The 25419-nt window shown below is 40.7% G+C and overlaps 1 protein-coding gene and 1 pseudogene across 5 annotated transcripts in view; both read left to right on the top strand.

Annotated features, from left to right (window-relative positions):
- Positions 1 to 25419, top strand: part of SUSD6 (sushi domain containing 6) — a 145107-nt gene that overhangs the window by 89678 nt on the left and 30010 nt on the right. The gene's annotated exons all lie outside the window — the stretch shown is intronic.
- LOC143651926 (beta-1,4-galactosyltransferase 4-like) lies at positions 4696 to 17361 on the top strand (annotated as a pseudogene).

Consider the following 25419-nt stretch of genomic DNA (forward strand, 5'->3'; position numbering starts at 1 on the left):
ATGTCATTGGGAGGAAAAGTGTTTTTGTTTTTTTTAAAAAAACAAATAACTTTATGTCAGAAATGGAGCAGGGTGTCCCAATTTTGAGTGAGCTGAAAAGTTTTTTTTTTTTTGAATATCTTTATTGTAAACAACAAACAAATGTACGAACATTCTTAACATGGTTACAATCAATGACTCACAATATCGTCACATAGTTAGGTATTCATCACTCTGATCATTCGTTTGAACACTTGCATCTCTCCAGAAAAAGAAATAAAAAAGAAAAAACTCATACATGCCATACCCCTTACCCTTCCTTCTCATTGACTACCAGTATTTCAATCTACTCAATTTATTTTAACTTTTGTTTCCCCTATTATTTGTTTATTTCTTATCCATATTTTTTACTCATCTGTCCATACTGTAGATAAATGGAACATCAGAGACAAGATTTTCACAATCACACAGTCACGCTGCAAAAGCTATATCATAATACAATCATCTTCAAGAAACATGTCTGCTGGAACACAGTGAGCTGAAAGTTTGACATACCCCTGCTGGAATGGGCCTGATCCAAGATCCTTGATATAACCTGGAGAAGGTGAAGGTTAATAAGAGTAGGTATATAGGCAGAGAACCAGAAAGCATTAAGGGAGCTGGCAAACTTCTCAATTCTGTCTATTAAGCTATAGTTGGCAGTGCCCAAGATGCTGGATTCTGCACTACAGTACCAACTTCCACCATACACCATCACAAAAGAACCTTCCTAAGCCATCTGTGTGTGTGAGGGCACATCTAGTGTTCCCAATCTTCTTCCTTGCCCCTTCTTCTACCTACTTTGTCTAGGGTAGCCAAGAGTTGCAGAATGTTTTCACTGTCCCAGAATAGTTTGTTTTTGTCAGACTGAATACAACACCCTGTTTTCAGCCTTTATTTCCCTCTGGAACCTGATGGTATTTGCGGTGGCAGCTGAATGACTTCTGGCTTGGAGAGAGCCAGCATGTCCTGCCTCAGACCACTGTCTGCCTTATCTTCTAGCCTCTTTCTGAAAGGGCAAAAGAAGGACTTCACAGTTGTTTTAGTTTGTTAAGCTGCCAGAAGGCAGTGTACCAGAAATGGAATGGCTTTTAAAAAGGAAATTTATTAAGTTGCAAGTTTACAGTTCTAAGGCCATAGAAATGTCTAAACTAAGGCATACAGATAAAGATACCGTAATTCCAAAGGAAGGGGCCGATGACATTCCAAGTTTCTCTCTTAACTGGGAAGGCACATAGTGACATCTGTTAGCTTTCTCTACCGGTTTCTTCAGATGGCTTCCCCAGCGGCATTTTCTTTCTTCATTTCCGAAAGTCACCAGCTATGTGGACTCTGAAGCTTTCTCCAAAATGATTTCCTCTTAAAGGACTGTAGTAAATAACCCACCTTGAATGGGTGGAGGCAAATCTCCATGGAAACCACCTAATCAAAAAGTCCCAGCCAGCACTATTGAATGAGGATTAAAGAACATGGCTTTTCTGGGGTACGTAACAGTTTCTTACTGGCACACCAGCCTTGGCTAATTGTCACTTAGCCTCTCTGATCCAGCATGGGTAGTTTACAGAGAGCTCTAGCACTGACTAGCCTGAGGTCTCTATTGAAGCAGGGGAAGATTGAGGCTGATTTAACTTTTGAGTAAAATCATCAACCTTTTGATAATTCCATTTATTTCCTCTCTTCTGAATGCCCTCCTGTTAGCAGTAATGAGAAGTTCTCTTTTTCTCATTTTCCCTTTAATCTGCTTTAATCTGAAGCAGTTGAATTCTGCCCTTTGTTTTTTCATTTACTAGAAGAGTGGTTTTAAGATTATATTAATGGCTAACTTTGAGGTGTCTCCAGAGGCTGAGGCTGTTGTCCTTAAGTTCACACCCACTTGGGGGCCTCAGTCTTGCTCACCTTGTTCCTTTAAAACTCTTATTAGTTTTTGGTATGCAGGTGGGGAAGGGTCCTCATGAAAAATGCTCTCTAGTCCTAAGTAGTATATGCAGACTTTTCATTACTCATTTTTTTTATCATTCAACATTTATAGACGTCCTGGAGTACACCAGGCACTGTTGTAGTTACCGAATGTCCCTGGCACCTTGTCCCTTCCCTGGTAGAAGGGCAGAGGACTAAGTAGGTGGTGGTCCAGCAGGGCAGTAACTATAGGCAGATAATGGGAACTGTAATCTCTGGAGCTTTCTTTCTCTGCATGTTTTTATGGTTGTAACTCCTGTTTCTGTGCTTTCTCTTTCTCAGCTCTAAAGAGAAAAAATAATTTGAACCATTTCTTGAGGTCATGGAAATATCAGATAACAATAGACAAAAACAGCTAACCGTTTTTGGCAGTTGACAAGGTGTAAAGCATTTTCCCAGATTATGTTGTTTTGTCATCCTTGCAATAAACTTGTCAAAGCCAATAAAGGATAAAGGTGGGAGTCAAACCCAGGTTCTTCATTGCGTATCTAATACTCTTTCTACTACCTACACTGTTATCCTACTTACATATGTGTATATATACTCCTTTTTTTTTTCAACACCCACTTACCCATGACATTGTCAGTCTTAGGATTGATTATCATCAATTGCTTTTAAGTGTTTGAAACCTATTATGCATGAACTGGGCCCTCTACGTGGAACTGAGGCCTTTGCAAGTTTAATTGTGGAAAAGGATAAGACTGTACATCTTAGTTTTCCTTGAATGGTTCAGGTACTGAGTGCCATAATTAAAAAATGAGAATTAATTCTGAGATCTATCCAGAAAAGCTTCCACAAGAGCTGGGACTTAAACTGGGCCTAGTAGGAAGGAAGGATTCAGATAAAGGAAGAACTGGGAAAGGGAGTTTTAGTTAGAATTTGGTTGCCTGAGATTCTGGCACACAGAGAGGTTGGTGAGGTTTGGTTCCTTCATCAGACATAGAAAAAAACATCTTCAAGAATGTTGCTTCTGGGCGGGCCGCGGTGGCTCAGCGGGCAAAGTGCTTGCCTGCTATGCCGGAGGACCTCGGTTCGATTCCCGGCCCCAGCCCATGTAACAAAAACGGAGAAACAGAATACAATAAAAACAAGAAAATGTTTAAAAATGTTTCCCTTTCTTCCTTCCTTCCTTCCTTCTATCCTTCCTTCCTTCTCTCTGTCTTTCCTTTAAAAAAAAAAAAAAAAAAAAAAAAGAATGTTGCTTCTACTAGCCAAAAACTAAAGGACAAATACTGTATGGTCCCACTGATGTGAACCAACATTAGAGAATAAACTTGGAATATGTCATTGGTAACAGAGTCCAGCAGGAGTTAGAAATAGGGTAAGATAATGGGTAATTGGAGCTGAAGGGATATAGACTGTGCAACAGGACTGGATACAAAAACTCAAAAATGGACAGCACAATACTACCTAATTGTAATGTAATTATGTTAAAACACTGAATGAAGCTGCATCTGAGCTATAGTTTTATTTTTTTATTTTTTTTTATTTTTATTTTTTTCTCCCTATTATCATTTTATTTCTTTTTCTGTTGTCTTGCTATTTCTTTTTCTAAATTGATGCAAATGTACTAAGAAATGATGATCATACATCTATGTGATGATATTAAGAATTACTCATTGCATATGTAGAATGGAATGATTTCTAAATGTTGTGTTAGTTAATTTTTTTTAATTAATAAAAAAAAAAAGAATGTTGCTTCTCCAAATTTACTGTGCCTTTAAGAATCACATATCCCAAACTGCACCCCATAAAGAAACTTTCTGAGTTACAGCCCAGAAATCTGTATTCTTTAAATAATGTGAAACAGTCTCCTAGCCACTCAGTTCTCTTCCCTGAGGAAAAGATAGCAAGGGTACAGGTTTCATTTCCCTTCCAGAGACAAACTGTATATTTAACCTTCTGTTCCCCGTAAGCTCTGGTGTCCCATGTTGCAAGAAGCACCAGGAATCAAGGATATTGTAGAGGTTCCACTCCTGAGGTCTCACAGTGTTTAGGATGCAATCAAGGAGGAATGAGAGGGGTAGCTATTACATGGTGTAACTTTACTTGACCTGACAACAGTGGGTCAGTCTGACTGCCATCTTAACTTGAAGGCTAGTCAGGGTTAGCACCTTTAAAACAAAGTCCTTGCAGCTCAAGATTACTGCAGGTTCCGCTGACTCAAGGAAAGTATCTTTTACAGATGCTGTTTGGTAGCTTAGTTTTCAGGTGTGTGTGTGTTTTTTTTGTTTGTTTGGTTTTTTTTGTAGGAAAGGAATAGAATTGGTGGGTGGATAGAAACAGCAACACTTTGAAAAAGTTGAAAAAGATAATCCCATGTCTTTCCTAGGATTTCTGAATGTATTTTGGGACCAAATAGGGCCTAAGGTAGTGGTGAAGATTAGAAAACAGTCACCAAATACCCTGCTAAGAAACAATAGACGTTAGTTTTGGGGTGTTGTAAAATACTTAGATGAAAGTAATTAACACTGTAATTTGTAATATGTTTTGGTAATTGCCTTTTTTTTTATGTTTTTTTTTACATGGGCAGGCACTGGAAATCGAACCCGGGTCCTCTGGCATGGCAGGCAAGCATTCTTGCCTGCTGAGCCACCATGGCCCACCCTTAAATGTTTTTAATTGTTAAATATAACATATATACAAAGAAAAGGAAGAAAAAGCAATGATTTTCAAAGAACATTTCAACAAGTAGTTACAGAACAGATTTGGTAAGAGCCATTTTAAAACTATTGCTTTTTTTTAATTTTTTTCAATGAAAAAATTTCAAGCATTAAAAAAACAATAATATATTCATATGTGGGTATTTGAAACACAGATTTAATATTTTGCCATTTTTTTTAGGTCTTTTCCTCCATAGGTAGCCAGAATCTTGAGTTGATGTGCATCCTTCCAACCGTGTTTTTACTACTTATATAGTAGTCTTAAGCAATATAGAATATTGTTTTATATATTTTAAAATGTAACTTTCCACAGCCTCATTTGTTAACTAAACCTTGTTCTTTTTTTAAAATAATTTTGTTTAAGAAATCAATTTTACATGTGACATACAAAAAAAAAATGTTAAAAACTTGCTCTGAATGTGTCTCATCAAGAGGCATTGTAAAGGAGCTGTCTCTGGGGCATGGCAGTCCTGGGGTACTTTCCACTGTCTTCTATTTCTCTGGGCCTGGCTTGTGGCGACAGCATCTGGGAGATTGCTGGAGGAGAACAACTGAGCACAAGTAGGCGTTGCATCTTCAGTTGCCATCAAGTCTGCAAACAGATTGGAAAAGTTAGAACTTGCAGAAGCTTCCTAGCCTGTTTTGAGGCAGTGAGATACATATAACTCACATAATAAAAGACATGAACTTTAACTTCGCGTTCCACCTTTCCTACAAATTCTGATTGTTGTTGGTTTTTACCTTATGCCTGATGGTGGTCTGGTGGGCCCCCAGTAACTACTTTGAGGATCCTGTTCAAGAGATTCCTAAAGCAACAAATTTCGTAACTTATTTCAACAAGGTTGCAGTTTTGAAGAAGGAAGAAATAGTGATTAAGACAGTCTCTGAAAAAAAAGCAGAGCTTGAAAACTGCCCTTATTTGTCTCCGTACCTTATGGATTAGCCCGACATGTTCTTCTTATGGCATTGTTAGAGTACAAGAGTGCAAGTGGAAAAATGCAAGCCTGCATGAGCCTTCCCTCATGTCACATCTGTTAACATCCCCTTGGCCGAAGTGTGGAGTCAAAGGTCAAGGACTAAGAAGCCTGAACAAGCTCAATTTTAAACCAGATCTCACTTTGGAAGAAGTAAGGGCAGAAAATCCTAACATGGACATAGGCTGGTATTGCCCAGGTAAATGCAAGGCTCTGTAATGAGTTGCCATCCTTATTGCCTGTCAGAACCAAGAGAGATACCAGATATACCAACTGGAACGTCTCCACCCCTTCTTGCAGAGGCAGCAGCTGGAGTATGGCATCTACATTATCCACCAGGCTAGAAGTAAAAAGTTTAATCGAGTCAGACTCTTGAATGTGGGCTATTGAGAAGCTCTCAAGGAGGAGAATTGGGACTGCTTCAATTTTCATATGAACCTAGTGCCCAAGAACAACCTTAACCTTTACAAGTGCAAGGACCAGCCAGGGCACCTGGTGGTTGGAAGGAACAGCACTGGGTATAGGATACGTTACAAAGAATATTTTGGGGGTGTTGCTGTCCTAACCAGAGAGCAGTTTTCCAGGGTGAACGGCTTCTCAAACTACTGGGGATGGAAAGGAGAAGACAGTGACCTCAGTATCAGGATTGAGCTCCAAGGAATGAAAACATTGCGGCCAGTGCCTGAAGTGGGTGAATACACAATGATTTTCCACACACAGGACAGAGGCAGTGAGGTAGACTTGGATAGGATGAAGCTCTTACATGAGGTGGCACAAGTCTGGAAAACAGATGGGTTGACTAGTTGTTCTTATAAATTACTGTCTGTGGAACACAGTCCTTTATATATCAACATCACAGTGGATTTTTGGTCTGATCCATGACCCTGGATATTTTGGTGACCTTGGGAAGAATTGAATAATTTTGGCTTAGAGATTTTCCCTCAGTAGCACACAGTAAGAACTTGTTGCAGCTAATTATTGGACTGAATTTTTCCTCTTTGTATTTTCTTAGCAGAGCTCCTGGTGATATGGAATGTAAAACATTGGTAACAAGATAGCTTTTTTAGTTATTTTGATCATGAGGGTTGACTATTATAGTATAGGTACTTGAAGTTCCAAGTATGAAAGGACTACTCAAAGGACATAATGAAGGCTGCTTGAGAACTCTGGTTGGAGGAGATTTATTTGAGTTTGAAGTGACAGATTTAAAGGCCATAGGAAATAACATTGCTGAATGTCTGAAAGAACCAAAATTGTTTTTGTCTAAGAAAGGTATGAAGATATATTTCTGTTACTCATTCATCTTGCAAGGTTATCTGTGAAGAAGTGGATCTGTGAAAAGAAGCCCCAAGAAGAGGGGAGTAAAAGCGAAGACTCAAGATGCAGTGAACTTGGGAAAGAAGTGGCCAGAGGACAGAGGATCAGATGAAGAGGTGGCCACAGTGGTATTGGTTGCTGCTGCTGCTGCTACTTTGCAATAGGTGCCCCCTGTCCAGATATGCCTTCCAGTAATAGCCCAGCAGAGAACACATTGTCTACTAGTTTTTTAAGCGTTTTTGTAAAATGATCTTGTACACATAAGATATGAAGGAACAGTTTACAAATTAAAAATTAATACATCTGAAGTACCTCTGTTGTAAAATATGAAAACGTTTTTAAAAAAAAGGCATTGTAAGATTTTGTTGTTTACATAAGAACCAGCAGCAGTTTCTGTTTCTGAGAAAAGCATGGCAGGTTATTGCTGCCTCAGCAAAGAGTGACTTCCATGGCCTATTTCCCCCCTCTGCAGTGGAGCAGACAGTCCCTCTGAGGAAGGAGCTTCTATCTCCCTCATCTTGCCCAACAGAATTCCAGTATGCTGTCTTTAGAATGCACTGACACGATTCAGATTGCAACATGTAGGTCTGCCTACCCCCACTGAAGTCTCCTGTTGACAGTAGCATTAAAGGACATCAGCCTTGTTTTTTATCTAGTCATGTTGATAATGTTTGTTTTAATTATGGTATAGCATTCTGTTGTATTAACATATCAAAATATTTTAGCCATTCTCTCTTTGATGGATGTATAAATGACTTCAGATTTTCCACTGTTACAAACAGTGCTGCAAGAAGTATTGTTGTACATATGTCCTAAGACCATGCGTACAGGATTTCTCTAGTGGATACACCTAGCAGTGAAATTGCTGGACTGTTGGAAATGAGTATCTTCAACTTTCTACATATTGTGAAGTAGCTCTCCAAAGTGATTGTATCAGTTTATTCTACTAATGATGTATAAGAAAATTCTTGTTTCTACACACCCTTTCCAACAGCTGGTATTGTTAGACATTAATTTTTGCCAATTTCATGGACATGAACTAATCTGTGTGGGTTTATGTTTGCATTTCCTTAATTATCTTTTCCCAATTTGTAGATTATTTTAATTTTCTCGATGGTAGTAGTTCTCTAGGGCCCCTGAGGCCCTTTCAGTTGGTCAACAAAGTTGAAACTATTTTCATATTACTACTATTTGTCTTTTTCCACTTATTCTCTCACAGGTGTGTAGTAAAGTTTTTGCAGGCTGTGTGGCATGTGTTGACATGATCACCCTGATATTAACATGTAATGGATTTATTATTATAAGTAATAAATATTAAACCCATTACATGTTAATATCAGAATGATCATTTGTAAATGAGTATATAAATAATTTAAAATTTTTTTTCAACTTTCATTTCAAATATGATAAGTATTGATTACACACACCAACAAAATCTGTTTGGGGTTTGCAGTAATTTTTAAGATTGCAAATGGTCCTGAGAACAAAGGCTTTGAGAACCACTGCTCAAATAGTTTACAGTGTCAGCTTTATTGCTGTTTTTCCCTTTATGGAGTGTGTGATCTTTGTCGTATTTAAGTAAATCTTCCCTATCCTAAGATCATAAAGATGGTGTCCTATATTTTCTTCTAGAAGTTTTAGAATGTTTTTGTGTGGTTGGCATTTGCCCCTTCACAGGCCCTTCCGCCTCTTGGAATCATTTTTAAATTTTGCACCTTCTCAGAATCACTTCGATAGCCTAAATGGAATATTTTCCACATCTATCCTTTTTTTCTTTTTGAGGTGTTTTTGGGGAGGTAGGAGAGGGAGTAGGTAGGGATTCAGTCACCTTCTGTAGATTCTTTCAAGAGCGTCTATAGCATTTTTTTCAACATTTTTTATTGTGAAATATAACATATAAAAAAATGATAAATATCAAAGTACATTTTAGCAAGTAGTTATAGAACAAATTTCAAAGCATGGTATTGGTTACATTTCCACAATTTCAGATAATTTCCTTCTAGCTGCTTTATGATATTGGAGATTATGCCAGTTTGAAAGGATATACATACCCTAGAAAAGCCATGTTTTAATCCTAATCCCATTTTGTAAAGACAGCTGTTTCTTCTAATCCCTATTCAGTAATGTGTATTTGAAACTTTAATTAGATTATCTCCCTGGGGATGTGACACAATCAAGAGTGGTTGTTAAACTGGATTAGGTGGAGACATGTCTCCACCCATTCCATGTGGGTTTTGATTACTTTACTGGAATCCTGTAAAAGAGGAAAGTTTGGAGAAAGCTAGAGATTCTGAGAGAGCAGAGAATGGCAGAGCCACAAGAAGCAAAGAGTCCAGCAGCCAGGGACCTTTGGAAATGAAGAAGGAAAACATCTCCTGGGGAGCTTCATGAAAGGAAAGCAAGTTAGCAGATGACGCTGTATTTGCCTCGTACTTTTCCAGATGAGAGAGAAACCCTAACCGTGTTCACCATGTGCCTTCTCACTTGCGAGAGAAACCCTGAACTTCATTGGCCTTCTTGAACCAAGGTATCTTTCCCTGGATGCCTTAGATTGGACATTTCTATAAACTTGTTTTAATTGGGACATTTTCTCAGCCTTAGAACTGTAAACTTGCAATTTATTAAATTCCCTTTTTAAAAAGCCATTCTGTTTCTGGTATATTGCATTATGGTAGCTAGCAAACTAGAACAGAGATTTAAAATAAATATCAGTATAATGATTTAGTAGTCGTCTTCAATTGATAAATCCTATCTTCCATGTTACAACTCCTTTTTCTTTGATCTTTCTGCCAATCTTTAGGGATATTTGGACAATGACCATTCTAACTTCTTCATGTTATTCTCCTGGTTCATGCTCTTGGAAAGACTGATAACTCTGGTTTTCAGGGTTTATCTGGCCTAGGAACCATCTGAAGGTTTTAGGTTTCTGAAAAATAAACTTAATGAGTGAAACTTTTCTAGAGTCTCAGAGCCCTGTGTACTCTTTACGGTTTACAGGAATACAGTTGGTTGGGGTTTGGCATACTAGAGCAATTATCATTATCTAGTTGAAGTTCACATAAGAGGAACCTCCAGAAGAGCCTCTTCACTCTATTTGAAATCTCTTGGCCACTCATACCTTATTTTGTTACGTTTCTTTTCCCCTTTTTGGTCAGGTAGACATTGTTGGTCTCACGGTGCCAGGGTGAGGCTCATCCCTGGGAGTCACGTCCCATGTTGCCAGGGAATCTTATGCCCTGGATGTCATGTTCCACACAGGGGCGAGGGTAATGATTTTACTTGCAATTTTGGACTTAGAGAGAGAGAGGCAACACCTGAGTCTCCTAGCATTTTGCAGAGTATGGTAGTCTCTCCTTGAGATAGTATACATTGTTATTTTGGATCTTTGGATTCCTAGACTTTACAATTTGCTGTCTAGAGGCCCAGAACCTGCCTGTGACAGGGATTCTGGAAGCACATCCCCTCTCCTCATACCCTTTCTGTTAGCAGAGAGGCAGCAGCAGTATTTTTCCTGATTATGTCTGGATGGGAGCTGGAGGTAGGTAGGAAACCAGTGAGGTAACTGCAATTAGATGTATAAATGATGGTCCCCTCCAAGAAAACAAAAACACTGATGGCATTCGAGTCCTCATCATCTTGTACCAGACTTTTACTGGTTTCCTTGCCTCTAGTATATCTTCTCACCTCATGACACCCAAATCTATCTTCTGCTGTGCTGCTGGAGAAGTCTCAAAGTCTCAGACTCACCGTGAATGTCCTCTGCTTGAAACAGAAGAAAACAAATTTCAGGCCTTCCTGCAAGGTTTATGGTACGACCCATACTTCTTAGCATCATAACCCCCATCTGTGTTTTCAGCTTTCTCTTCAGCCACTTCCTATCCTGTGTGCTGTCCTGGACCCTTATCAGGCATCTCATTGTTCCCATAGTACTCCACGTAATGCGCCCCAGTACCTTCACTTATACTCTTCTCTTTGCTTCAAATGCTGCTCTCCCTTTGTCTGCTGGAGGAGATCTTATTTGGTTGTCAACCCTATAAAACTCAGCATATATGAATTCTGAGAGGATGATTCTTTTTTCATCTTAGTCTCCCCATGACTCCACCTTGCCTTATAAAATAAAGGCTTAGAGTTAATTTTCGTTAGTCTTTGCTTCACTGTGGCTGTGTTAGGGAAAGACTGATACATCTCTACCCCTTTCCCACGAGTTCCTTTCCCAGAAATTCTATTTAAATGATGGGCCTCTATCATTTTGTAGCTGCAACAGAGGGGATTTCTTTTTTATGATTAAGAAGCCTATGAAGATATCCTGAAATAAACTGTCTTCCAGCATATCTTGCCTGCAGGGATTGAATGGACTAACAGGTGGATGTAAATACCTAGCCCCTTCCCTTCCCTACCACCAATTCAGTTACTGCTCATTTTGTAAAATAATAAATTGGCATCTACCATATTTAAAAAGTAGTGCATGTGTTGCATATTTGCTTTAGTGCTGCCTGCAGAAAGTCCCTCTGGATGGTTTTCTGTTTTGCTCATTTAGCCATACTTAATCTCCTACCTTCCCTTTAACAGCCTAAAAAGTAAAATTTCATGGAAATCTATTAGAGATGCAAATTAGGTAGATTAACTTTTATTTTCTTAAGGTACTTTATAGCTGGAATCCAGATGGGTAAGGAGAAAGGGGACTGTTTAAAACACTGCAGTATGTTTTATTGAAGGATAGCGTATGAGTCAGAGAGGGGGAAGCCCTTTAGGAAGGACTCAACTAGGAGAAGTAAGATTGTAGGAACCTTCTTCATATCTTCTTAGCAGCTGACAGAGTTGACTTTCTTCAGTAGTTTTTGTTATGGCCCTTTCATTAATTCTTGAGAATGGTCACTACAAAGGTGGAGAAGTGAGATGGCAAAATGGGGTAAGTTATTTCCCTGGCTCATGTTTATGATCAGGGCAAAGCTAGAAATTGGTGTGTTGCACACTGCAGCCTATTCCATGCAAACAGACTAAGGGGATGCGAATTCTCAAGTTCAGGAGAAGGGCTTGTGCCTGCAGTTGCTATTACCAGCTATAGAAATAAGTTTTCACACAGCTGTGGACCCAGGAGAACAAGAGAAGTTTCCTTTCTGGGTGGTACTTTTTTCTCCTTATTTAGAGCGAATACTGCTAATGTTGCTGCAATCTTTGCTTAGTAATCATTTTGAAAATGCAATATGAGTGGTTAGACGAGACTTACAGATCAAACAGAATGATAATAAATTTTCTCTCTTTAGTTTAGTTTTCCTTGGTCCCTCCCCACCCCTACCCCCAGGCACTCGGGATTTTGTAAGAAAAGATCCTTATATAATCAAACCAAAGGTATGAAATGTAAAATTACCAAATTCTGCCAAAGTATTTTAAAAAATAAACAAGAATGTGATTATTCCAAAAGTTAGTGACCAAAGAAGTCACTATGTAGTTGTTTCTCAATAGCAGCACTGTTCCTGGCATATCTAAAATATGATTGCATGTGCTCCCAGCTTTTTAATATCGCTTCTTGTTTAAGGCATGCGTGTATGTTGGGAAGGGAGGGGTAGAGAGAGAGAGAAGGAGAAAGCAGGAGGGGCTCCCACTGGTGTCTTGGGCAGTGTGCTGTTATGTATCAAAGAAAAGGCCATGTTCTTTAAATTCATTCTTATGGGTACAGACCTATTATGGGTGGAACCTTTTGGTTAGGTTGTTTCAATTGAGGTGTGGCACACCCAATTCATGGTGGATCTTAATCCTTCACTATAGTTCTTTTTGAGAGGTTAAAGGACAGAGAGAGCTTAGAGTTTAGAGGAAAATGCACCAGGTGGGGGTGGGGTGGGGAGCAAGCAAGAACCACAGAAACCAAGAGAGGCATTTGAAATGACAATCCAGGAGAGAAGAACCAGCAGATGTTGCCATGTTTCTTTCCATGTGACAGGGGAACCCCGGGTGCCAGCAGCCTTTCCTCAGGGAAGGTATCTTCCTCTTGATGCCTCATTTTGGACATTTTCATAGCCTTAGAACTATAAATTTGTAAATTAATAATTCTCATTGAAAGAGACATCCCATTTCTGATATACTGCATCCCAGTAGCTTTAGCAAATTGAAATAGGCAGTATCAAATATAGTCTTAGATTGGTTCTCAAACTCTGAAAACTGTCCTGAGTTCCACATCTGGCTACGAGGAGTTGCTTTCCTTTTTGCTGTTGCAGCTCCTGTCTTTCCTGTTCTGTGAACAACAGGCTGCTTTGCCAAAGGATGAAGACCCTGGATGTCAGATCTTTTCTGCCCTGGCAGGAAAGCTGTTCTATTTTTTTCCAAGAAGCCTTTTAGCACTTGGGGAATTTTTTTCTTTCCTCTTATGGGAAGTTACTTCATCATTTACCAAAAATATACCACACCTCTTGTTTAAACAGGGTGCCCTTGGTGAGCTTTGGAACCCAAGGGGCAGGGGCATTATGAAATCCTTTGTTTACAGCTTTGAAGCTTATTGGAATGCTGACTCTCTGTAAGCAGATGCCTTGGAGTTTTCCAGGACCCAGTTAGGGTTGAGTTGTGGGAACGAGAAGAGACTCCCTGAGAAGCAATCCTTTTTAAGGATTTCTTTTGTCCCTGTTCTAAGAGGTGTCAGCCTTTCTGGACACAGGCTTCATCAGGTATTTGTCCAGTTCTTTAGTTGTGCTCAGGATGCTGAAGATGAGCAGCTCTGTCGTTGTGAGGAGTCCAGTACCCTCAAGAGGCAGGAGTAACTCACATTTAGCAATGGTGAGCAAAATGCAATGAAACTGTGTGCTAAATTTTGTAGATGTGAGTGCATTAGTTCAGATAGGAAGGAAATTACTGGAGAAAAGAACATTAAGATTAAGCCTTGCATAATGTGTTGGGTTTGAGTGGATGGAGGGAAAAGTGAAGGAGGGAGGGATCATGAGGAGACCCACCTGATGAGTAAGGCCAGTTGGGAGATAACCTAGGTGGACTTGACATTGGAGAAATGGGGCAAGCTAAATTATGGAGAGCCTTGTATATTCAGCAGAGACATTTAGACTTGTAGGAAAAAATGGCAGTCTGGGAAATTCTGAAAGGAGAGCATCATGAGAAAAAATGTGTTTGGGGGAAAATAGCTTGGCAAAGTAATTGGAGTATTCCTCCAAGAAGGCAGCAGGAAGGAGCCCTAACTCTGCCCATTGTTCTTGGAAGGAAGTTCTGCTGTTAGGTATGGGGGTGAGGTTGGGGGTGGGGGGGCTCTTCTGCTGCTCCCTCTGGCAGAACATAGCAGCTGAGGCCATAAGAAAGTTGTTGCATAGGATGAACTGTTGAGTGTTACCCTGAGTAAAGCCTTGACCGGGCTCTCCTCTGTGAGGAGGAGATGTCCACTGTTAGGCCCAGTGGGAACGCGCATAATGCATAGCAGGTTTCAAGCTTTCATTTTAGCAAGAGATTGACTAGAGAGACAATAGTCACCTTGTGCCTAATCAGCAATGAAAGAATGCTGCTTCCCCGGCAATGCTGGGCATTACCTTCCCCTTATTTATTTTTCAATTTGGACAACTTTGAATTATAAGTAAAAACAAAGAGAATCAATCAGCAAGTGCTCTTCTTAATAGAGTGTCTATCTAGCACTGTTCTTGGTGGAAAACAGAAATTGGGAAAAGTTTTGTTGAGAGAGATTGGGTCAGCAGGAATAAACAAGCAAAACCATGTTATGTTGATCCCAAGATCTATTAATTTCTAGTAGAAGGGGGTTAAAGTAAATGATTACCCTGTCTAATTGTCAGAAAATGAATGAGGGTTTACATTCTGGCTGCCATGCCTAAGCTGAACTTTCTGATCCCAGTTTACTTGCCCAAGTGCCCTGGTACAAACCCACAAAGTGATCAGTGGAAGCATCGTGTTTGCAGCCCTAGGAAGCGAGCAGTTCTCTTTTGGGGAATTAGCACAGCCCTATGCTAGGCTGTAGGCACAGGCCGGACAGAGGTTCTGCTGCCAGCCTTAACTCTCTTATCAGAGAAGTTTGGGGGCTTGTGATAGGAGATGTGCTAGAGAGGAACACTTAGCTTGGAGCCTTCAGTCAACAACTTTGCCTCAAGTTAACTGTCTCTAAAGATCAGTGATTTCTTCCCCTTTTCTTGAAAGCCATGAAGCCCCGGGTAGTTTGGGATAGCTGGTTGAAAAACTGCGGAAATCGTTCTGAGTTATCACTTTGTCGTAATTGAAGTTAAGGCATTATAAGGCAGCCCTCAAAACAGGGCTTGACTTTCGGTGGTTCTGCCCATGTTTGCTGAAGGCCCGGTGGTCTTTGGGTTTGTTTTTCTCTGTCCCTCTGAGAGTCCAGGGTAGATGGGACAATTGAGGGAACTCAGGGATGGGTTGGGAGAGAAAACAACAGTCCCAAAATTCAGAATCAGCTATTCTGCGTCTTCTGTGCCATTTCGGATTGATTTTGTTTGGTTTTGCAGGGAATAGCCTGCAAGTGCCAAAGGACTAGCCCTAGAGGACGTGGTTCACTTGCACAGAGCATGTGAGACACATTAATTCTTTTTCTAATTGCCTTAGTTGCTCCCGCTCAGGGAAGGAACTATTGTGTTACTAATGTTATCCATTGCAAAGTCTGGCTGGAAGCACCTGGGAATATTGTTAGGGGTCCTTATTGTGCTTTCCACAAGCCTTTCCCATCAATAAGGGATAGAGGCTGGGGAAACCCAGGATGAGCTGTCTCCCCGAGTAACAGGCTTGTGGCAGGTGCTGACTAGCTTGACTTCCCTCAGTGCAGTGCAAACCTCTGAGCTTTGGATGCAGTCCTTGTTTCTTTGTAAAATGCAGGTGTGTATATGTTGCTAAGTGCCAAAGAGTCCTTGGTCCTGGACACATTCCTCATTTTATTTTGGCCTACCTAAGAATATGTTCTCTCTGGATTCACCAAAATGATTCTGGGCCTTTGGGGCTATGAGAATAAGTAAGTGGGCAAGGAATCCAAATTTGATATCTTCTGAGATGGTTCTGAAGCAGTGCTGAGCAGTCCACCTTTTAAATATTTGTTGTTGAAACAGCTTGTATTCTGGTACATTGTAAATCAATACCCCAATCATGTTTGTGTAACAAATTTATTAGACTTTTATGCAGCAGCTGAGAAAGAACCTCTTGAGTGGTCCTGAGGGTATGGCTGCCTGCCAGCTGACAGCACACTTTGAGTAGTGTTGTCAACTCCACTGAATAGACATGCATGCTGGAGCAGTGACTTGGATTATTGGATGTGGACCTTTATTTTGTAAGGAAGAAAAATGAAATTGCTGATGGTAGCTATAAGAAGGGTAAGTCTTCTAAAGTTGATGTAATTGAGAAAAAGATGTTGAAGTTCAATCAACATGCCAAAAGCAGGAATCATTGTCAATTGAACACGCATTAACTGTAAGTCAACAGCCCTGTTCAGTTGTGAAGAAGTAAAAACACTCAAAGAATAATGTATAAAATGTCCAAATTATATTGTTGAAGATTATGTCTCAAAGTCACCATATAATTAGGCATTTTATGATCTTCTTCCACTTTTTAAAAATATGATTTCCTTATAGTATGTAACTTGGGAGCACTTTTCAGAGAAGTAGAGGGACTGCTTGAGACCAGGTCCTTGTGTGACTAAGAGTGGTGCAAAAACAAAACCTTCTTTGTAGGTATAAAAGTCACTTCTAGAACTGTGAAAGTCTGGAATACATTACATATTGACCTAGTCTCTGATGAATTAATCTCTCCCCATCCCCCACCCCAGCATTCTTCTAATTTATATGCTAATTTCTGTCATCTTTATTCCGTTTAGATGCATTTAAACTGTGATGTTAATAGGTTTCTATTTAAAAGACTAAGTTGCTCAAACATTTTTAGGTTCCTGTAGCTGATAAAGCCCCAAGTTGGGGGAGTTAAGGGAAAAAACAGCCAACAAAAAGTAAACTAGCTTCTAGACTGTGAACTTTTGTATATTCACCAGTCTTCTCAGTCCCTAACTTTGTGGGTATGAGTTATATATATGCTTTACACAACAAAGTTTTTAAGAAAAATTAAGCAGCATTCCACATCAGGGTACCATTGTAATAGAAGAGAGGAAAAACTGTCCCTAATTATAGCATGATCACAGGCTTCTCCCATGCCTTGCTGGCCATGGCATGGAGTTGATAAGCATAGAGTGTGTTTCATATTTGCCATTACAACATGTTAATTAAGAGAATTCAGCTGTGGCACCAGCTGGGGATATCTGGCTTTGTGGAAGATTGCAATTAGATGCTTTATTTTCTGTTTTCTTTTTTGCCTTTCAACTTTGGTGGAATGCCTTTGAGTAGGGGCTTTTACTCTCAGCAGTATAAATACTTTAATAGGCCTAATTATGTAATCATACAGTTATGCTCCTCTGTGTATACACACATCGTTTTATGAATTTTTATCCCCTTTTCCAGTACATGAAACATCTCGCCTGTTGTTTATTGGTGTGGTGGAGCCAGAATCCCCCATGCATTAGGCAGGAAAAAGATGAAGATCTTAATGATTTTTATCTCCCCTCTGTTTTTCCCCACCCTCCCCTGTTCTTCCCCACCCCACCCTTCCTCTCCAGACCCCCTCCCACCCCCCCACCTTCTTTGACTCTCTAATGGGCAAGTCTTTTATCTCCCAAATGATTATCATCTCAATAGTTTCCTAGCAAAGTCAAGGTAATTTAAACAAAATTGGATTTTATAATACCATATCTTTCCATAAATTTGCAGTTGCAGCCTTTCAAAGTGTATGGTGCTGTTTTTCTGAGTCTTCTGTTCCAGGCAGAAGACTGGGTGGGTATGAGCCTGGACATACGAGCAGGCACAATGGAACCCATTGATTTCTGGCATTCAGTTCATGCAAAGAGGTCCTGTGACCCCAGCTGTTAGAAGCAGGACCTGGGAGCAGCTGCTTTCTGGGATTCAGCCCTCTAGGGATAGACCATCTGCTGCTATGGGAAAGAGCCCCGGGAGTGAGAGAACCCTGGGAAAAATATGACCACAAGACACCTTTGTATTCCTTTTTTCTGCTTCAACTTTCCAGTTCTTTCCTGCCCCCTCTCACCTAGGCAAACTTGAGAAGTATGATGAATCTTGCACTGGAAAACTTACATGTTTTTTCCCTCTGTGCTTTCCCTTTCCACATTCCTCCTTACTAGCATACCCAGCTCCACTGAAAAACAGTTTCCAGGGTAGGCAGGCAGATTATATGTCTGGCTTCTTCAGCTGGAGTAGTACTATAGAACCCCAAGCAGGCTTTCATTTTTTTGTAAATAACATGGTTTTATATTTTAGGACTGAAATGGCCCTTAAAATCTCATTTTATGAAAGAACCTAAGATTTCTCATTCCTTAAACTTCATTCAGGGCCTTCCTTGTTCTGGTGCCAGCCTGATTTTCTGAATGTCCAGTTATTTCCTGCTAAAACCTGGAAACGTGTGCTTCTTCCCATACACACGCCACTTCTTCTTGCTTCTCTGCCTTTGCTTGGGCCTTCCCTTTCCCTATAACGTTCTTCCCGTTCTCCTTTATTCGAACCACAATCTTACAGTCACAATCCTACTTCTCCCTTAGGTTTGAGCTCTATGGTCATTTATTCCATCTATACTGATCTCTTCTCCTTTGGCTTAAACCCTTTTCAGAACCTCCTGAAACGCATATTGATTTCTAACGTGTACTTTAAGGTCACTTAATAGACAGTAAGCTTCTAGAGAGTAGGACCCATGTTTCTTTTTCATCTCCTATCCTCCTCTCCTGCCACAGTGCTTTCATGCTTAGTAAAAAGTTGTTGAAAGAATGATGGACAAATGTAATGCATACATGAATTTTGGGAGGTAAACAGAATAGACATTCCTGTTGTCATAATTTGGGTGGAACTCCTTATTTATATCCCCAAAGATGCTGAAGTCTCATGGAGGATAGACCCATGTGTTATTCACTTTTGAATTTCTAGTTCCATTCTGGCATTAAATAGGTGCTTGGTAGATATTTGTTAAATTAGGGAATGAATTTCTGTTTTAAAAACTGAAACCCAGAGAGAATAAGCATCCAAACTTGTAAATGTTTCTTTACTCTGATCTGGGTGAAAGTTTTTAAACCCACCTGAAAGACAAGAGATTAATGACTATTTCCTCTTTACTAGCATGGCATTTAAACATAGTTATTTGCTGTCATGCGGAGTGGGTGAGGCCATACTAGGCAACTTTTCACCAGGAATCTCAGGCTGGTCAGTTAAAAGTGGATCCATGATTGAGGGTCCAAAGGCCAAAGGAGGTGGCCTGACATGGTTCAAATACTAACCTGATTCTGACTACCCCACCAATGTTTGGTCCAGGCCCAAGCCTCACTGTTCTGTATTTTGAGGTCACTCTTATTTAATGATCAAGGAATCCTGATAAAATGCTGGAGTCTTAATAATATTTAGCCTAAATACACAGACTAAAATCAAAGGCTAGGGCCACTGTGGCTCAGCAGTCAGGGTTCTGACCTGCCATACTGGAAACCTGGGTTCGTTTCCCGGTGACTGCCCATGTGGGGAAAAAAAAAAAATCAAAAGGTAGACACCCAGTTTGAATGGATTCTTGTCATTTTTAAAGATCCTTAAAGAGGCTTTAGTATGGGTTCTAAAGAGAAAAATATGGGAGAGATTCATAGGAGATGAGCGGTTCTCATCTGTCTCCCCTCCAGACTGCGGAGGAGAATAGGGATTGCTATGAGTACTCTATACTCTGAACCCCTGGGTGGATTTGACTTCTCAATGTCCCTGATCAGCTGGCGATAGCATAGGGTGATAAGTTCGCCTTCTAGGAAGTACAAAGGAAACCAAGCTGCTTTTCCTCTGGTGGTGGTTTGAGAGAGGGTAGTTTATCATGTGGTTCAGTATTTAAAGAATCGAACCTCAAACCACACACGACCATGAAGGAAGAATATTAGTGGATGTTGTGACATCTGACTTCATCTACCTGTGTACACTTATTATAGCATGCCTTATGTATGTTGGTGCAATTGTGATAAAAGCCCATGACGCTGGCAGCTTCATTCTCCACCCAGAATTCTTTTCTGGTTGCTTTTATTTTCCCTCATCCCAGTCTCATGATAGGGCCAGGCACAGCATGAACCTCCATAGAAGGTACAGAACTTCTTTTATGACCAAATTTGAATGGATTTATGGCATGCCTTAGACTCGTGGTCTGGTCTAGTTAGACTTTAACTATTACAAGGGGACACAATCATGTATCTTTTTTCAGAAAAGACTTTGTTCAGACCTTTACCCTTCAACTACTGGTGAGTTTTTCTCGAAGAACTGTTTTGCTGGGTTTAGGCCATCACCTCAACTGATTAATGCCACTATCTATAGTTAAAATTTGTGTTTTCTTACATTCATTGCAGTTGTCTAAGCCTCACTGGGTAGCAGTGGCCTGTTGAGTACCTTGAAGAGGCAAAACACTGCCTGGCTCAATGTGTGAGGCTGTTTATTTGGGGCTTTGGCAGAACTGCTGCAGTGACCCTGTGCACAATTTGTGCACCTGGCTGATAGATAGCCCTCTACCTAATTCTAGGACACACCCCCCATTCTTCATGTAGTGACAACTTTCCTTTCTCATAGCTCTCTTGAAAGATGTGTGTTCTCAGCTGGAAACCATCCACCCCATCCCACCCTCCATACCTTCTCCTACTTGCAGCTTTGGTATCTATGGTCCTTAAATAGCTCCATTGTTTTTAGTCCTCAGAGATCAGTGAAGTTAACTGTCTTGCTTTTTGCCCTCACTTCTCTGGAAAAATGTGGCCCCACTTGAGATATGAGCTGAGTCTGAGTCCTCTGGGCATAAGTAAACTCACCAGTCCACATTCTTTTCCAAACAAGAATTACAGCAACTTTTGTCCAGATATACTCTCCCCACCCCCATTCTATACTTTCTTTGTAAGTCTTGGAGTAAATTTTTCAGTGGCATCTGTAATCAAGGAGCTTTCCTATACAGGGAGAAGGGCAAGCCAAAGTTTGAATACAGGCTTTAATACTTAATAGCTGTGTACTTTAGGCCAGTTACTAAATTTTTCAGAACATGGGTTTCTTTATCTGAACAAATTAGGTATTATACTACCTTCCTCATAGGATGTGGGAATCAAATAGTATAAAAACTTTAGAGTACATGAAATAGTGTCTCATTCTCTCTCTCACTTCTACCATGTTGCGTAAACACAGTTCTTTAAATTTACCACGTATTTCTTGATGGCCTACTGTCTATGCCTGACACTGGGCTTGGCATTCGTTACCATTAGATGACAGAATTGCAAATAGAACTACAAGGCTGACTTTTGTACCCAAGAGTCCAGCCTTGTTCTAAACCTAATTAGCCTAATGTCCTGAGTTAATTATCATCCAGTCGTTAATTATTCTTGAGGTTGAACTGTGCCTTAAGTAGCTTATTGGGGCCTACCTGAAAAAAACAGTCTGCATCCTCCCAGAAGTAGTGAATTCTGAGGGAGGAGAGAGAATATACTGTATAGCTTAGTTAGATGATGTTAGAAAGAACACTGTACTTGAAAGAGTAAGTGCTTACCCAATTGTGAAGAAGAAAAGAATTTACTCACGATCTTGCAAGAATGAGCGCCTACCCAAAAAATGGTCGGTGGGCCAAGCAATAGAATGCCACAGGTATTTTTATCCAAAGCTTAGCCAGTAGGTCCCTCCCCTGTTGCTCTGCTGATTGGATGCTCCTGAAGTTACAGCCTATCTGGATAGTCTAATTGAAATTTCCTGTGGAGGGTTCCTGCTTTTGATCACATTTTACATTTCAATGACTGGTCGTTATTTATTTAAACTTGTTTCTACCTGTTTGGCACCAATTCCAGGCTCACATCAGCGGTGCTTTCCTTCCCTGTCTGCAGCCTGAGGAGTTGCGCCATCTTGTGTGAAAGCTAAACTTAATTTTCTTACAGATGATGGGATGAAAGAGATGAGGCCAAGAAGTAGCAGTTGCTGATGAGGGAAAAATAAACATTCTCTGCTTTCTCTCAACTCTTTTAGTCCCTTAACTACCACTTTCAAGGGGAATATAGTATTCACCTTCAATGTAAATGGAATAGCCTGGCTCTCTATTTCAGCTTTTATCCTACCACCCTAGGAGTAGAGGAAAGAGGTGGGGGACTGTGAGCTCTACTCTATAGGTCACTGTATGCTGGGGTAGGGATGGGAGCTTTGGGCACTAAGTTACTCGGGCCTGAAGCCACAGGATGAGTGAGTCTCATCCTCCTGCCCACCCCCTTCTCTAAGCAATTATAATAGCAGGAGAGAGAGTGGGTAGGGGGAGACCCTGTTCCAGCTGGTAGTCTGTTTCCCCAGGTCCCTGTTCTGTGAGAAGAGTGAGGAGGTGAAAGGGTGGCAGGCCATATGGGGGCCAAGTGCAGCCCAGGATGTTCTACTTAGAAGAATGGGAAAGGGGCTGGCTTAATACTGAGCTGGAAAAAGCGGAGAGCAAAGATTCCCCCAAAGTGTTCATTCTGCTCTGTTCTCTGCTCCCTGTTCAAATATCCAAATATACCTGAAACAGTTCTTTCTCTTTTCTTTACCAAAGCCTTTGTCCTGTCCCACTTGAAAAACTTGAGTCAGGAGTTTAGTTTGCTACATGGGAATAAATGAAAAAAATGTATCAGTGAATATGTACCAGGTATGATATAAGACACTTTTCAGGTACACAGCTTTATTTGCCCTCTCAAAAACCCTGTGAAATTGGATATTGGCTGTTACAGAGTAAGGCTCAGGAGAGTTAAGGCAGTTGACAGTGTTGCAGAGTGGGCCCCTGAGTCAAATGCAGCATTTGTCTGTGTGACATGGAATACCATGCTCTGATGCTACCTGATCCTGGTCCTCTTAGGTGGGAGGATGGTTAGATAGTACACAGAAGGATCAGCTCAAATTGGAAACCATTGTGGCCCATTGCAGCTAAAAACAAGGCAGTACCTTGAAATGTGAACAGACTTTTGCAAGTCAACTCAGTTTTAACTAAACAACTACTATCTGTTAGTCTTCTGCCAGGCAGTGGTGTTATAAGAATGAACAGAACCAAGTTCTTGCCATGCACTTGGGTTGGAGAAGGGACAGATTAGCAGGAGGAAGGACTGAGCTGTGAAAAAGTAATTGCAGTGATATTTAATACACAGGAGTAAAGAAAATGTTACAAGAACACAAAGGAGGAATAATAAGGCTACTGTTTACTGAGTACTTAGTGCATGCCAGTCCTAGTACCAGGCACTTTATTTGCCTAACCATGATTTATCTACTCAGCAACTTTTTCAGGTAGGTATTTTTAGTGTCTCCATCTTACAAATGAGGAAATAGAGGAATAGTAGGATCCACCCAAGGTGACACAATGGGAACTATTCGAGCAGTACACCAACTGGGCTGTCTTAATTCTAGACCCATGCTGATAAGTTCTATCCTGTCCTGCTTACTTCTTTCCAGCAATGCCAGGGATTCTTGGAGCAGGTGACCTTGGAACCTAGTTTTGAAAGATGAGTGGGGTTCAGCTGACTACATATGCTTACAGGTCAGGGTTTCCAGGAAGAGACAAATAGCTCTTTTTCTTTCCAAATGATGAAAGACTTCAGTGGCTCCCTCCTTGTAAGAAGAGTTTTCATATTTGGAGCAGGTAGGTTAAATAAAATGCTGTCCCTCTCATTACCTCTGAGGCTAATCCTGGCATTTTCCCTCTCCTGTGAGGTGTAGGGAGTAAGGGGCCAGGTCTGAAACGATGAGTAGGTTTTGAGGCCAGACCTACCTATGAGTAGTTGATGTCACTGAGCAGGGCTTGGACCTGTACATCTCTTAGGAGAATTGCAGTGGAAATCCAAGAGGAACTGTAGGGAACAGCCTAAACCATGGGTAGTTTCTCACTCTGTTCTCCTACCCAGCTCTACTTCCTCGTCCTGGGAAAGGCTCAAACTACCACAAGCTGGCCCTCCCCCAGTATATGGGAAGTTCTCATGAGAAAAGGGATCCTGGCTGGACAATGGGTTTCCTGTCTGACTGCTGAGAAGGTTTGTCTCATAAGGAGAGGAATGTTTTAAATGGCATGAGGAATCTTTTCTCTTCTTGCTACAGCCTCATGCAGACCTTTGACTGTTTGAGTTGGGGGTCAGGAAGGTCAAATGTCTGGGAGAGCCACAGGCAGAAGTAGCCCATGGGTAGCTCTTGAGTAACTGAACTCCTGCCTGAGGTCCCCTGCTCCTGCCACAACCTGCTATCAGGGAGAGCTTCTGCAGACAGGATAGTTCTCAGGTTCCTCACACCTTGAACGCAAGGACTTTACGAAATAAACTTGAATAGATGGTAAGGCCATCCACTCAACTCAGCTTTAGACAAATTTGCGAATGTCAGAAGAGACCTCAGAGGTCATCTGGTTCAGTGCTTTCATGTTTCAACCCTGAAACCAGGGTCCACAGGCAGCACACATATTGCTGTTACCCTGAACTCTTTCTTTCCAGAATATGGCTGTGGGAGGAGAAGAGTGGATTGGAGATCATCTGTTACTGCCCATGGAGTGGGAAGCCAGCCTGCCTGGATTCAAATTCTGACACTGCCACTGGCCTGCCGGGTGCTTGTTAGCAAGTTTCTTAACCTAACTCAGTTTGCTCATCTGTATAATGTTGTAATAGTATGTTTCTTAAAGAATTTTTGTGAAACTTCTATAAGGTTCTTAGAATAGTGCCTGGCATATAGTAGGTGGTCAGTAAACATGAGCTGTTACTATTGAGATTCCTTTGACCCATAGTCAAATGTGACATTTTTTCCCCTCTTTGCATTTGTCTGGAATGCCCTAATTCTGCCTTTCTTGGGGAGCTCCTTGAGCTTCCCTTTGAACCTGACCTGTTCACACTGTATGTGACTTTTCCTTTTACACACAGAATAGCTAGATGTTCCAAAAGCTCCAGACTTAGCTCAGTGGCAGTGAGCCACAAAATGGAACCTGCCACATGTATAAACTATGTTTGCAGTAATTATTTTCTTTGTCTTCCATCCAAAGAGGGTGTGTGTGTGTGTATGTGTAAAGTTAAGCACCTTTTTTTCTTTGTATTCACCTGTATTTTTCTTCTGGTTCCTAAAAAATCATTGAGGGATCAGAAGTAGAAATTGGACAACTTTGCATTTCAAGAAAGAGTTTTAAGAGTAAACATATAGAACTTTTCATAACAATCTTAAGAGGGACCTCAGTGCTAAAGACTTATCTTCTTTCCACATCTGCTGTTTAACCACCTATTTCATGACCCATGTTGTGGTTCTAAATCCTTTCCTTTGTTTTCAGATCCCAAGTCTCTGACACTTAGCCAGGGACTCCTTTTTATCTGAGAATCTGTACTGTCCAATACAGTAGTCAATGAACTCATGTAGTTATTGAGAACTTGAAATGGTTCATCTGACTTGAGATGTGCTGTAAGTGTGAAGGTCTATATGAAAAAAAAAAGAATATAAAATATTTCA

The sequence above is a fragment of the Tamandua tetradactyla genome, chromosome 12, assembly GCF_023851605.1.
Source record: "Tamandua tetradactyla isolate mTamTet1 chromosome 12, mTamTet1.pri, whole genome shotgun sequence".
NCBI lineage: Eukaryota > Metazoa > Chordata > Mammalia > Pilosa > Myrmecophagidae > Tamandua > Tamandua tetradactyla.